We start from the raw sequence: 16,971 nt of genomic DNA, 5'->3' as shown, positions 1-16,971 counted from the left end.
GCTTTTGATTCATTAGAACGGGATTAGATTGTTAAAGCTTTAAAGTCTTTTAATTTTGGAGATTCATTAGTAAAATGGTTTAAAACCTTTTACTCAACCAGCACAAGTTGTGTGATAAATAATCGAAAGTCGTCCTCCTTTTTTAATCTTGAACGTGGATGTAGACAGGGAGACCCTTTGGCACAATACATTTTTATCATTACTGTAGGACTACGTGCAATCTCAATGAAGAATAATGAAAGCATAAAAGGTTTATCGGTTGGTGGGAAAGAAAATAAACAAGGACAGTATGCAGACGACTCATTTTTTAAAAATTAGATGGAAGTGAAAAATCTTTGAGAGAATCAATGAAAATAATCGAAAAAATTGAAAATGCTTCTGAATTAAAACCCAATGTTTCAAAATCTCAAGCAGTGTGGTTGGAAAGCAAAACAGGATCAAAACAAACGCCATGCGATGACTTAAAATTAATTGGAGTGCTGATACCTTTAAGCTATTAGAAATAGTTTTTACAAAATACTATTGTGTTTATTAATTATCGATCCAAAATAAATTCTATCATAAAAAGTACTTTCATCATGGACAAAAAGCGATTTGATCCCAATAGGAAAGATTACAGTCATTTAAACGCTTGTTACGGAAGCCCGTTGGTGCCACGTACGAAATATATTTTATCTGGCGGCCGCCACTTGCATATCTGGCGACCGACAGATAATTATGTGGCGGTCGCCACTTATTATTTGGCGGCCACCACTTATATATCTGGAGGCTGCCACACAATTTCTATGACGGCCGCCACATAATTTATCTGGCGGCCACTATATAACATCTGGCGGCTGCCACTTATTATTTGGCGGCCGCCACATAATTTGTCTGGCGGCCGCTATATAATATCTGGCGAGCGCCACATATTTAACTGGCGGCAGTCAAATATTTATCCGGCGGTACCCACATATATATCTGGCGGCCGCCACATAATTTATATGGTGGCTGCCAGATAACACCTGGCTTCCAGATGGGTGCACATGTTTTAATGTGTGGTTTGAGAGGTGGATACAGTGTAAAAATTATAATAGCAGCATCAATCAACCAACTTGTAAGAGATTTATTATGAACCAACACTCCAATCCACACTTCTAGTAGATATGTCTTTACATAGAGCAGATTGATATTTGTTTTAAATTATGCAAGTATTTGTAGAGTGTTTCGGTTATTAGGAAGCCTCATCAGAGGTCCCGGACATAAATCATGGTGTTAGTTTTAGGTGAGACCGGTTTATCTCGTCATCTATATTCTTGTGTTTGCTGTAAGCAATGATTGGTTGAGAATTAAATAAAGTTTTGCATTTTGGATTTCTAAGAATGGTGTTCCAATATTTCAGAATTCATTTTTTATCATTAACTTTTTTATCAATAAGCATCGGTTGTGTCAACATCCATCTCCTTAACCCAATAACACTCACCTTTAGCAAAATGATTTATGTGGCGGCCGCCAAATAATAAGTGGCAGCCGTCAGATAAAATATTTTTCGTACGTGGCACCAACGGGCTTCCGTAGCTTGTTTTTCCAAAATGTGTACACTTATTCTCAGCTCTCCCAAATCCATCAAAATAATTACTTGCTGAATTAACACAATTTTATTTCAAATGTAAAAAGAAATACATTAATATTCATAGGAAAAATTGAAGAAGGTGGACTAAACATGATCCATTTATCATCTTTCATTTGATATGTAAAACATAATGGGTCAAGAGAGTCCTTACAGACAACAGTGGAACATGTCAGCAGTTATTTTCCTGTATTTTTAATCAAAAAGAGTTTCACTTTGTTTTTTTTATTTAACCAAAGAAAAAAATCTCAGAATTTTTGAATAAAATTGGTAATGGTTTTTGGAAAGACTTTAAAAAAGCTCTTCGAATTGTTAAAAAAGAGTCTTTGAGTTCTACAGATTATTTATACACTGATATAAAATTTTTTTTTGATATTTAAAAAATGAAGTTTTTACTCGACTTGGGTGGAAAAAAGTTTTAAGGTACTAAAAGACTTGTTGTCAGATGGTGGGAAATCTAAGTGTTTTAATGTTGTTGAAAAAACAACTGGTGTCACGACAGCCGTCGTGTTCTGTTCAGTCAGATATAACAAGATTTTTTTTTTCTATTTACAATTTTTTATCTATAAATAAAATCAATAAAAAAACAATATTCACAACATATTTTTACAGCTATTATTTACAACAAATAGAACTTAAAATCTCTTATAATCCTCAATATCGTTGGCTCAGAACCACGTTCACGGAGACACGCCCCGCTTCACGACGGACTCCCGCCAACTGGCTCCCAGTGGGTATCCCGGTCTGGTTAAGGTTGTCACCAACACACTCATGGCTAGAGTATAATTGGATTACATCAGGAACCTTTAAATTAAATAACATTTTTAAGTCATAGGTTACGTATACAAAAAGAAAAAATCAAGTCACCATTGACTATAATTGCACTAATGGCACACCATACAAACAGTTCCGGTATTTTTAACCGAACACTATTGTTATAAGAAAAACGTTAAGAATACACAACATCTTAACAAAAGTGGTTTTAACAAATTAACCCACAACACCGACTTTATAAGCGGCAAAACAAAATAGCCTACGTGCGTACATAACATCGTACATTGCACCAGAAATAGAACAATAAACGCATGAGTAACTCTACCCAGCAAAACCTGTATACGTAAATAGTAACAAAAACATCACTTTACTTAAATAGTTCTACGTTTTAAATGTATTACTCAAAAACTTACATATAAAATAAAAAACAAACTTACCCCTTATGGAGAAATGGCTACCGTTGAAAAAAAATATTTATCTACTCATCTTGGACTGAACGTCAAGCATGTAAATCTATGAAAACGTGGACCCCGGCTTCGTTGTCAGCTATGCAGGGATTTAAATACCTCCTTATACAAGAGGTCGTAACTGACCTGCAAAACTTAACTGAGGTTCAATAAGGTAACAAAAATATAGAGGTCCAGTAAAGGGTAAATAAAATAAAAACCATAAACATAATGTAAATACAATTGAAATTAAATATTGATTGTGACAACTGGTACTCATATTTTTAAACTATTTAAATATTGCTCGAAGAGTATCAGCAAGAGTCAAAAGGGAAGTTACTGTTTATATGACAGAAAGAGGCAATCAATTTGCAGCATTATAAAAATTTGTTTTACAAAAATGATGTCTGTGACAATTATAAAGTTTCGGTATAAAATTATATAAGATATGAATTTTGTGAATCTAGAATCTAAAAACTTTACAATGGGAGATTTATTTAAACCTTTTTTCAAGGTTTTAGGGTATTACAAAGTACACCTTTTGTTTTGAAATTACATATTCATTTTCAATAGCTTGATACCAATTTTCAAAATCTTTCCAAAAGATGGTTTCGTGTTTATAATTATAAAAAAAGATGAATCAATATTTCTGAAAATAAGCCTTGGCTTATTTTAAGTTTTGGTAAGAAAGTGGGGCTTATTTTCAAAACCGTCGTTTATTAAATTACTGCTTATTATCATTTAAAAATACTGGTAAGCAACGAGAACATAAAAACTACTTTTCCTCAATAAAAGAAATAGTAATCGATAGATTGAGACCTACTTGATCGTTCACAGAATAGAATATCTAGGCAAACTTCCGTAAGAGTTAAACGAATAGTGCTCAAGTATGTTCGTTCATTTTAAAAGAAAGGTACGATTATCATAAGTACATGTATGTCACTTACCTCATAGTGACATGTTAATACTGGTGTCTGTGAAAAAAAAATATAATATTTTTTGGATTTTCCGGGGGGGGGGGGGATGACTAACTTGTTTTGCGTTTATGACGTCACTAGAACACTATTTTTATAACTTCAATGTATTTTAGTGAAAACTTTTTCCAAACATTAGGAATATTTAAAAAATAATTCATAATGTTGCTGACTTCAAACTTTTGGGGTTGAAACTTGATCTGTAACTCATCAAGATATATTTACATACCAAAATTCAGCTCTATATCTGTAAGCGTTAATGAAAAAAGTGCAGAAAACCAAGTATGAGATACAGATGGACAGACCCCGGTTTTGCCGACAAGGGACTAATAGATATTTATACGATATAAAATTTAAATCCTTACGCCATAACTGCAAACAAATAGTACTACATGTAAAGGTGAGGACCAGTCAAATATACACAATATAACAGGAAAGACTATCATGGAGGGTTATATGCAAACTTCCTCTTTAACACTATACATACTTGCTTGTTGTCTGTCTCTGGTATTTCTTGATTATTTTTTACCAATTTACACAATTTGAAATTATAAATAACGTAACTCTGCTTCAACTATCACAATTTTCAAAACTTTTTCTACATCATCGATCGATATTTTGATTATATATTTCATTCTTAATGATTAAAACACAATAAGTTCATGTCTATAGATTAAAAACTTAAGCATAATCATGAGGTGTCGTATATTTAAGCCAAATTTTAGTCTTTACTTTATGTGCCTTTTTCTTAAAACCCAAATTTAAGTCTTGCCTAAGTTTCTCCGCCTTTCTCGTGCAACTCAACTACGCATGAATTGTGCGCTAGTTACTTATTAAATCAGGACTATGATTACGCCTGGTCGTACTCGGTTGTTGTAAGAAGAAGCCCTCTGATGTTTTAGAGGTCAGTGTTTTCTCTCTTCCTGATTTATGTTGTTTTAAGTGACTTCTGAGGTTGAAGACTGTTCGTTATCTTCATATTTCATCACTTTGTTTTCTAATACAAAACTTCTTACAGCTGAGGAATTTTGCGATAGACGAGAAGCAAACCAAAACCTTCGGGTCACGAAGCAAGTACCTTTCTATTATGCTTCTGTCACAAGATAGTTTAGTATATTCTTGAAAAGGATAGGATAATATTTCAACAAAGACGTGCATATACGAGGGGTCTTAGAAAAGTTCGCGGACAAGTTCAATTGTGAGCGTGCTATTTCCACGAAACCGGTCCAACTTTCCAGAAAAAAATGCTCTCTGGTGATTATTTAAACATATACAGCTTTTTTATTTTGATAAAACTTGCTTCACGGAGCATGCTACATTTTGGCACGTTTACGTCACAAAGACTATTAAAATTAAAAATTGCACAATTGTAGCAAAAAGAGACTTATGATATTTTACCTGCCGCTAAAGTATTCATGAAACGTCACTGGGAGACATTTTGACCTAAATTGGAAGGTATATGACTGTTTTGTAGCAAGTTTGTATAAAATCTTTGCCTAAAAACACAGTCAATAATCGGAACGTCATTGAGCGTCATGGAGCATTGCACTACGTAAAAATTATGTATGCAGACTGGAAAATGTCTAAAAAGAGATTAAAATGTTCAAGACGATGCCGGGAATTTTCTACACATACAAAGGAGAAGTTTTCAAATGGTTGTAGCTTCATAAGAATGGAAGGATTCACATTTTGAAAGATTAACTCCAGCGATACTTCAGTACCCCCGTATCGCATGTACGTTGCGTTGCGCCTACATGGTTTTGCTCAGTTTCCATACCTGATCGATTAACTGATTAACTAGTGCATAAACTTTTTTAAAGATTTCAATAATATCCGAATCAGTACAAAGGACATTGTAGAAGAAAAGTAACATGTCTTGATATAGATAATCAATTTTAGTAGAAAAAAGATCAGAAAAATCTAAAGATTTATAGAACTGCAACAAAGGTTGAAATCTTGTTGTTAAGTCGCCTTACGTCAAGTGATTGCTCCGTGAATCCCATAAACCATAGTAAAAATCGTTGTAAATTTTCAAGATTTCATTGTATGGACCTGATTTTTTACATAGCAATAAACAAAAGGTAGGAATTTATTCAGACATAGGTCATACTTCACAGTACACAATAGATTTTCCGTAATTCAATGTGTCCGCGAACTTTTCTAACGACCCTCGTAAAATGCAAAATTTGATAAGTGGCTTTTGTTAATTATGTTAACATCATAATTTTATGCATATGTATCCTACATTTATTGTTACACAAAAATAAAACAAAAACAACATTTTCATGATTCATATTTACATTTTGAAATAGGTTTGCCTTCTGAGTAATGTCTATATAAGTCGCTGAGAGGAAACCTATGTCATTGTCCTCCAATACATACGTTTTTAAAACGTATTGATATAAAATCATGACTTCCGCAATACGAGGAATTGTAAAAAAAATAATATTATCAGGAAATTAATTGATGAACAAAGGTCTTTTTTGATAAAAACAGGACCCTTGACATTTTTTATTTAGAATTAAACATTAAATTGGTTATTTATTTGTAAAAAAAATAATTAAGAAATGAAAATTATCGACAGTGTATATAAAAAGATTAAATTGCGATGACTATTATTAACTTTATTAAATACTTAACTACCGTGAAACGATGTTTACTTTTGGTATTAAAATATCAAGCAAAAGCAAATTTAGGCAAAATTAATTTCGTTCTTTTTACAAGGCTCATCTAAATTCATGTAAATATACTGCCTTTATTGAAAGTCATAAATATGTAACATTTGTGAAATATGGACAATTAATATTTACATAATGATTTTTTTCCTTAATTATTTTTAAATCAATCACTGAAAGTATGTGCAAGTACCCCCAGGTACTTTTGTAATAAATATATATTGATATAAAATATTAATAAAATATCATGACTTCCGAAACGGGGATTGAAAAAAAAAACTTTGTTTCGACCTCCATTGAACGGGAAACAATTGAACTAAAATATACCACACGGAAATAATTGAATGAACACAGGCCTAGGTCTTCTACGGTTTGACCCCCACCCCCACCCCCACTGGCAAATTATCACTGACTCCATGCTTCTCAACCTCGGCAGTGACTTCCTTCGCTTACATATGGTTCTTAATTTGAAAGCGATATGAATTAAATTGTAAATATTTAAACAAACAAAATTACATGTGACACAGAAATAAAGCTTAGGACAGCTCAAAAAAGCTCTGGATATCTTCTTCCAAACGACTGGCTAAAATGGCCCGACTTAATTTTTTTTGTAACATTTTTTGTGAATATGTTACCTATTTATCATCCTGAGTCTGGAGAGGGCCAACAAGATATTTCAAAGTTCGCCTTATTTATGATGTTTGTGGTATTACGGAGGATAAAATATACAGGTAGTGGCGTAACATTTTCCCTCCCGTCTTGTTCTCTTCATTTAACCCTGTTTCCCTCATTTCAATTAACTATAAATGTGTATATTCAAGATATGGTTTTGCCTTCCAATAGTCTACCTGTGTGCCAAGTTCAATTGAAATCAGACTATAACTGTAAGAGGGGTAGCATTTTAAAAGAATTTCACAGAAATTTCTATTTTCATTAACGACCGCAACACCGTTCATCGAAATCAAAAACCGATAAATAGAATTATGTATCTGAGTATAGTGTACTTGTGCGCAAAGTTATATTGAAATCAAACCAAAACTGTAGGAGGAGCAGTATTTTTAAAAACTTTTACAGACTGACGGACGCATAACTATGGCATAAGCTCTTCTGGTCCCTGACCAGTAGAGCTAAAAATACGATTTTTTTACGGTCTAATTTAACAGGAAACTGACAAAAAACTGTGTATAAAAATAATGACAGTAGATTAGTTTCTGAAATCGCCTCTTCCTGGATGAACGATTTGATACTTGATCATATATTCCAAAGTAAGAACATTTTAGTTGAAAGATTTTTCTCTTGCCAAATTTATTAAACAATTAAATTTATTACTCATATGGGACATCGCCTCTCAATTTTAAAGGGCTTAAAAAAATGAAGGCGTTCATGACCATTAAAATGATGTTTTTAAATGTGTCAGGTTTGTCTGAACATTACACCTAGGTGTCAACGTCTCATCTTAAAAAAATACCTGTTACTTCAGAACATTTAATATTTCATGCAAATCATATAAAATCGAACGGAAGACAAACTCGTTGCTTGCAAAGAATTTTATTATAAATATTAAAATGTTTTGCGACATTAAATTAAGGTAGGACCAAATAGATAGGTCAAATTTTTCCTCAAATTCAATTTTTTGAATCTTTGATATTTTTTTCTTGGATACAAAATCTCTCTTTTTATATAATATGAAAGAAATTCAACAGCACAATTTTTGCTCACATAGTCTGAAATATGGCCTATCAGACCCCTCTAAGAAGACTGTGAAATCGGACATTCGACTTGAGAATAATAAAGATAACCTTTTTGTTACTTTAAATTAGGGAGTCACATTGATATTGGAAAATTTGGGTAAAATACTACGTAAAATAAAGCATGCATTGTGTAAAAAACTGAAAATTCACATCTAAATATCCGACAGTTTAAGTTTTCTTACGAGAAAATGTATAATTCAATTTTTACAAAAAATCAATAGAATGTTTCAAATGGGTATTAAAATAAAATTTGTAAAAATAAAGAAAATTGAACCGGTGGTTTAAGATATTTTGGCGATTAAAAAAAATCAATGGCAAAAAAACTAAAAGATTCTGTAGATGACATCACAATATTTGACCTTTGACCTCTTGATATGACCTTGACCTTTGTAGTACAAAAATGGAGATTTCGTATATACATGTCCAAATATCATCCCTCTATTTATGGAACAGAAGTTGCACTGCATTTCATAACAGACTGTTACATGCTTGTTTACTGCACTTAAATAGCGTCAACTCATTCAAAAATGTAAGCTCCGAAATGACCAATATATAGGATTCTCTGATTTTTTCACAAAATATAACGCAAATATGCCAAAACCTATTTCTTTTCTTTAAGGGATCGTTCACTGTTGTTATTATAGTAATATTATTTTTTTTCCTCCAGTTCTTTTTGAGAAATGCGTTAAAACAGAATCCACGGGTGTTTTGTCCTACCTTAATAGAGCATTAAATTAGAGAATAACAATCTTCTAATATGGTATTTGCAACCGTTTATGCTGATTTAACGGTCGCAAACTGAGTTTTACCGTTTACGCCTAAGCGGAGCCATTTAAACGGATGTTTGCGACCGTTAAATCAGCATTAACGGCCGAAAATACCAAATTAGAAGATTGTTATTTCCATTCTAATGCAACCTATGCATTTTGTTTGTTTGATGATTACGTCCTTTCAGTTCTGAGCCAGTGGGAGTGATTGGTACCATTTTGGGTGAATAAACTTAATGGTGATATATTTTAAGGTAAACACCTACCTACATGTAGTAGTGGGCAAATGTATGAAAGCATCAAATCCGTTGTGGCTCAATGCTGGAGACGGAGTTATTGCCCTTAATTTGTTTTAATTTGGTATCTTGAACTAAGTATTTGCAACCTCCAAAATTTATGTCACAGTCGCCAACCGTAATAGAAAGTTCTACATGTACTAGAGTGATTGTGAAATTGGTCAAAAATATGAGGATGGCAGGATTTAAGGAACATTATCTGAGTTACTGGCTGTATGTCTAACAAAAATGCATATTTCTTTAAACATTTATTCAACACTTACCTCATAATTCTGTTTAACAAACAAGATAAGCGACAACATAATATATTTTGAGACAAATGATCGTGCACATGTATTGCTCAATTTTTGATGTCAAAAATGTAAATCAAATTTCAAGTTTTTGATAGAAGCTAGAACACACAGGTGTCCATTATTACCATGATTAAGCTTTATATTAAATAAATAAAACATTTTACATAAAGGCTCTACTTGAGACCTGACATATTCACAATGTATCATTACCAATCATGTTCATTATCAATGTCCTCCGTGTTTTCATCCTCACTCAGTTCATTGTCTAATTTGTGAAGTGATTCTCGATTTTCACATTCAGCAAGTTTACACGTATCAATACAGTTAAGTCCATTTATCATAACAAACATTCCGAAAATGTACATTTTTTATATAGTAACAAGCTAACAAACAAGTACTGCCTGAGGACCTGGCTGAATGTCCATCCAATGCACTGCTCAATGCTGTACACGTTCTTCCATCTTCCAACCTCTTCCGACTGGACTATGTACTTCAGGATACTGCCAAAGACACCTTTCTCTTATTACTCTCTGGTAATTTACTCTCAAGTAGTGTTTTTTCAAACAGTCTAAGCAAGGTGAAGTTGGTATTTCCCCCTTTTCAGCACACAATAGGTCGGATCGTGTGTCCATAACCTTTCTGGATGATGCCTTTGGAGCTTATATCGATGTCAAATAATAAATAGTTCTAACTTGGTCATGAAATCTTTGCTACCAGTCATCAGTTTCAATACACTTGCTTTCCATTCCCGGCAAATGTACTTAAAGTATCCAGTGAAAGAGTGCAACTAAACGACATGCTTCATTTTCGATGCTGGGGGCAAGTTTGTTTATGAAAACCAGTCTAGTGCAAATTTTTCTCCCACATTCCATGAACATCGGAACTCCAACCTTGTCACTGAATGCCAGTGCCATACCTAAGACATCAGTGTCCCCTTAACAGATCTTTATGGTACTAAAGCCCCATCTTGCTGCATGAAGAAGTAAGCGTCGATCTGCTTCTTTACAACATAATTCATTCATTATTATTATTATTATGAGAGTTGTTAACTTTAACAAAGATTTTGTTGCCATAATAGGAATAAAAACCTTTCAAAATGCTGTATTATAAAATATATTCTTCTATAGTTTTTAGCTCTACTGGTCAGAGACCAGAAGAGCTTATGCGATAGTAATGCGTCCGGCGTCCATCCGTCTGTCTGTCTGTAAACAAAATTTTCAAAATGCTACTCCTCCTACATTTTGGGTCTGATTTCAATATAGTTTGGCACACAAGTAGACTACATTAAGATACATAATTCTGTGTATCGGATTTTGATTTCAATGAACGGTGTTGTCATGGTTACTTAAAATAGAAATTTCTGTGAAATTCTTTCAAAATACTACTCCTCTTACAGTTTTTGTCTGATTTCAATATAGCTTGGTACACAGGTAGACTAAACTTAGAAACATAATTCTGTGGATTGGTTTTTTATTTCGATGAAATGTTTTGCCGTTCCTTACCATTTATTGTGTAAATCGAGATTTGACTTTTAGAGTCGTGGTTGGTTTCAGTCTTTACAAATAGCATGTTGATTTTATGCTCCGATCAATGCCTTAAACTTACACATATGTACTTATTTGTTTCTCATAATTTTTTTTTTTCCGAATGTACATAAATGTGGAACGTCTTAGAAATTGAGAAATTAACTACGCAGTATGCACACTTTAAGCTTGCTAATTGAAATATTATTTATTACGTTTTCTTTTAATAGTATATAATGGTTATGTCTATTATCTAATTTTTTTTCTTGATGCTTATTTTTCAAATTTTTTTTCTCGTATATATCAATACAAAATAAATCATTAAATAAAATTCAAGGTAGTGCGGTCGTTGATATGTAGCCCTACTGTATAAAAACTTGAGATCTGAATTTCACGATTTACAAAACTATCCTTAATATTCTATAAAGATATCAAACTCAAATAATTTAACGTTTTGCACCTATAAAAATAAAACAGGTACATGATTCCATTATTTCCGAAACACTTCCAATAATTGTTTGTATGGATCAGAAAAAAGTATCTTATAATTCCGGGGAAGTTACATGTCCGTCAAAATTTTCTGGTACCATGATAAATTATTATCATTCCAATTTTCTTTCAACAATATATTAAGAACATTTACATGCTTCTTCGTGACACACAAGAAATTGATAAATTTAAAATAATTATGACATTCGGTGGTCTTCAAACATCTTTTTTGCGGAATAAATAATGAATCACTTTCTTTTACAGATTTATGCTACTTAATTCTCAATAATATCTGGGAAATATGGATCACATTCCGCGACTTTCAGATGCGGTCTACGTGGGACTGTGTGATAAAATAGGGAGTCCTACAGAAGTGAGGATCAGGAGAGAAGTTATGGACACTGAGGAGATGGTGATGAAACCTGTGAGTATCATGAGAGGACTTGAAAGAATGATGAGTGGAAGTAAACGTGAGGGATTTAGACTGAGAACTTCAGATCAAGATTGGATGATATGGCCTCTACGCCACAATGTCATCTGCCATCCTCTCAGATCAGTCTCTACCGTATCCCACAACAAACTGTGATTCTGATGGAGTGTGATGATGCACCACCAGACCTTATCAGATGATTAACCTGAGGTACAATGTTCTTCGGTTTATTATTAAATGATTTTCGCTCATTTCTGAAATAAAAGATAAACCGTTTAAAATTACGACAATTTAAACCTTATTTCCATATCGATATTCTCAGAATAAAACGATAAAGACTATCGGACTATATAGGAAAAACAATAATCAAGAATCTTCACACTGGAAAAACTGCAGATTGTAGCTTTCTAAGAATTCAAAGTATAATATCTGAATTATTCAGATTACGGTCTCCGTTGGTATGGTAAGGCCACAAGAGGAATCGAAGTTTTACATTGAAATATATTACTCGGTCCCAAATTTAAAGCGCTTTGAATGAATTTCACAATGCATATTTTTTTCGAAATGCATTGTAACAGAGCGTTGTGGGTCAGGGGCGTGTTGTGAAAGAATAATTATTGCTGAATTATTCTAACCGTTTCCAGTGTTTAAATGGTATTTTATTGAAGGTAGGGATATTTCTTTTCAGTTTGACCCAGTATATGCTGACGTTCTTTCCTTCTTTGTGTGGACCGTGAGGTCAACGCAGTAAATATATAAGCGAGGCTAAACAGGATGCCCTGGGCATATGCCAGCCTACGCATGCGCGAGAATGCTAGAGAGTTCCAATCGGCAATCTTCGGCTGACTTCGCTTCACAAGTCGCAACTTCTCGGGCCTTTTCGACTGGCTTTCCGACATTGATGATGCGATTGAGAGTTCATTGGCGGATCCAAATTTTAATCTTGTACACATACTTTTAAACACGAACTAAACATTGAATCTATGGGAGAAGAATTTTAAAAAAGTATGAAGAACTTACATTTAGCTAGTCGTTGAATCTTTTAAAAACCTAGAACTAGTCGTTGAATGATATTTTTAATTCAAGTTGTTAAGTTATCTATAGATAACTTGAATTAAAAACTTCATACATACCAGTTGTAGATATTTAAAAGATAAAACAAGTCTTCACCAGTATTATTAAGGCTCGCAAAAAAATTTGATATATATGGATATAAATACAGCTTGATACAAGCCTTTAGTAACGGTATTCCATGTTGGGGAGAGGGGGGTGGGGGCTCCAGAAAAAAATTCTGTGCAGACCTGCAGACCTGAACTGAATTTTGAAACTGAAAAAAAATTCAGTTCAGTTCAATTCAGTTCAGGTATATGTTAATTACCAACCATTTTGGGTTATATAAGTATCAAAATAGCCTGAATTTGAAAATAACAAAATTACATGCCAATCGGGGATTAAATTTAACAATTTTGCTATGAAAGTACTATCGGTCAAAGTAGAGAGATCACTGCAGAAAATGCTAACGAACCTACATTAATATCCAATAAACTTAACAAATTTTCTTCAGGGACGTAGCATCAGGGGGCAAGGGGACTCCCCCCACTTTTTTCACCAACATTACCTTTACTATAGAAAATGTTCATTGAAGGGATAGTTGCCCCCACCCCTACTATTTGACCATGGTATAGTGATATGAAGGAAAAGTTTGGGAAAAATTGATATTGAAGAAAACTTGGCTTTAAAAAAGTTGGCCACTTTACCCCCCCCCCCCCCCCTTCCACGAAATAGGATTTTCGAGTTTACGCAACTTTTAATTTTCAGTGTTTTTTTTTTTTGGTTTTGTTTTGTTGTTTTTTTTTTTGGTTTTCAACTTTTTCAGGTAAGTGAAAAAAAAATTTTCTCTGGTTGCCCCCCCCCCACTTTCAAAAACGATATTACGTGCCTGTTCTTTGATTGAATTTCGGTTAAAAGAAAAAATGCATATGGTCCACGTATTGTAGTCTTTTTTTAAAGGACAGCAACTTGTTGTAAACATTAGCCTAGGTAGAAATTAAGTAAAATCATAGTATGTTACCGGCCATTTAATGTGAATTCTTGTGATGCAAATGTATCTAACATCATATTTACAGGGTCACTGCTCTTATTTCAAAAGGGATGCATTATAGATATTAATTTCCTTAATAACCTACATTTTTATATGCATAAAACTATAGGTAAGTGTAACGCGTTGGCCATATTGCCAAATTTATCACATTGAGGACAGTCGACAATCATATATAAAGATTATTGAGACTTATTCTTAAACCAACCAGAGTGATTTGGTAAAGGGTCAGTAGTTTTTGAATCAAGTGAACCTAAAGCTGTTTATGTTAACTCTTGGTATGAGAAATTTATTCCCAATTTTGACTATGTTGCATTAACTAATAAAAAAAAGACGAAAATAGATATTTTATTTAACAATGAGTCAATATATATTTTGGGACCTTTCAAGGGAGCTCAGTCGGCAGAACGCTCGCTCCGTGATCTGGAGGTCACGAGTTCGAGTATTCACCGAGACTGATCTAAGTCGATACAAAATGGGTAGCAATTGTTCTTCGCCATGCACTCGGTACTTTAAAGTGAAAGTTGCGGGTCCTTCGAATGAGACCCTAAAATCCGAGGTCCCGTGTTAAGGCAAGATTCGATGACGATTCAATGAAGATCTCTCACTGGTCAATGGCCGTAAGTGCTGGGTAAAGGTTAAATTTGAAGCCCTTCAACAGAATATCGTTACGTCTCTATATGGTAAACGGGACGCAAAATAACATACAATCAATTAAGCAATCATATATTTTAGGTACAAACCAGTCCTCCCCAAAAATACAGAACTTAACAAACAACCATTGTGTTAACATGTATTCATACAGCGGTTGGAGTGTTACCAGATGATTCCAATTTTAATAATATTAAGTAGAGTTGTACAATTATACTCTTGTCTCAAACAAAACATTTAGCCCCGTGAGGGAACACCAAACGATAAGACCTGCTTGAAAAAATAATGCGAAATTGATGAAAATAATATAATATATGGGAACAGAACAGTTTTTACCCTCAAAGTCTATTAAAAATATACAAAACAGGAGCAGAGCAAACACGGACCTTCAAAATACCAGAGGCGGGATCAGGTGCCTTGCAGGGGTGAGCATCTCCTGCACTTACACCCTTGTGCTCCTTTTCTTGATTTGGAAATAATGAGATAAAAATCAAGCGACATTTCAATGTGTAAAGAATGGCCTAAAAATTAGTAAAATGTTAGTCAGCAATCTACTAAATGATAAATTGAATTTCTTTACAAGGTCATTGTATCGACTGAGAACTTACAAAATTATGACTTTAAACGATACTGCTGATATTTTTGTTTCAAAAACCTGTTTTTCAATAATTTAGCTAAGCTGTGGAATTCGAAAATGGCGCTCGAATGGGAAAACCGTGTTATGTAGGGTGCGGAGTTTCGGCCAGGAATGAGTGTTAGGTAAAGATGGGCCCCTAAACAGTTTTGAAGGCTTCCTTTGTCACTGCTGGACTATTGCAAACGTACAAATTTCATTTGCATGCTTGTTCAAAAGTGTTTGTAAGTTTTGAATTGTGTCTGCCGTATGTAATGAGAGTTGTAACTAAAAATAGACAATGTCAACTAGTCAGGCAGGTGTCCTCACACGAAATATGAGCACAGGGACAAAAAACCAAATAAATCTAGCTCAAAGCTAAGTCCAGTATTGAAAACATCAACAAAAGAAGGTGAGGATGAGTGTAAACGGATCTAAATTTAATCAAAAGAAATAAAAAGTGATTTAAATAAAACTTTGAAAGCTGACGAAGTGAAGGAGCTCATAAAAAATGATTCTTAAAAGCTGAATTATAAAACTGATAACTTAAAACAATAAGATAGACAGTTGAAAGAGAGTAAAGAAAATGTTAAAGCAGATAATGGAGTAAAAAACGTAATCTTAACAAGAGCAATGGAGCGTTAAAGGATTTGCACAAACGACCTGAGTTGAGGGGAATGAAATGTTGATAAAGCTGCTCTGTGAAAGGCTTACCAAAACGAGCAATATTTGCAGAAACATTAATATCAAATTCAGGTCTCCTTGAGACCCAGGGATAAAATCCATTGAAAATTGTTAATAATGCCTTAGCAGAAGTAGGGGTGAAAATTCAAGACACTGATGTTGTGGCCAATCACCGATTCCCAAGAAAGCTGGACGAATACAAACCATTTTGCAACATCCAATATGTACAAATTTCTTCATATTTATAAAAAGTGTATATATCCACATCTCTAATAAATGAAGCTGAAATGATAAAAAAAAGAAAATTAAGTTTTGCTGTATTACGTAAAATGCTATTAGGTAGCGTAATATATCGCTCCGTTCAAAAGATATCAGTTTCTAAATACATATGGACTTAAAAAGGAAAAAAATCATGACGTTGGAGGACGCCACGGAGCAGCGAGTACCAATAATACTTTTTTAAAACATTTTTTTTCAAAATTCTGTATATACTAGGAAGTGTATGAAAAATAAGCTGTGTATTTGTATTAAATAGAAAGTATAATTTTGAGTAAAGCAATTATGAATCGGACGACAGGTAGTCTGCTAAGAATAGGTTATAATTAAAAATCTTTTCAAAGGACTCACCATTGCGGAACTAATAGAATTACGCGGTAAAGAATTTGAAAAAGTGGACGATCTGATTAAAACTATTTGCACAAATGTTATTAACTAGATGTCAAATATTATGGATATGTTTTTTTTAAAATGGAGTAGACAATACAGACAGTGTATGAAATTGAAAAGCAGAGTAATTTTGAGAAACGTTCCGACGATGTTTTTGACGTTACAATGTTGGTTAATCGTACTCCGTGGTAACTAACAAAGCATTTTGCTTTAAAAATTGGCTGACTTGTAT

Source organism: Saccostrea cucullata, unplaced genomic scaffold (assembly GCF_032062105.1).
Source record: "Saccostrea cucullata isolate Sc308-1 unplaced genomic scaffold, CSIRO_AGI_Scuc_v1 ctg3757, whole genome shotgun sequence".
NCBI lineage: Eukaryota > Metazoa > Mollusca > Bivalvia > Ostreida > Ostreidae > Saccostrea > Saccostrea cuccullata.
The sequence above is the reverse complement of the archived record's forward strand: the minus strand, read 5'-3'. Positions refer to the sequence as shown.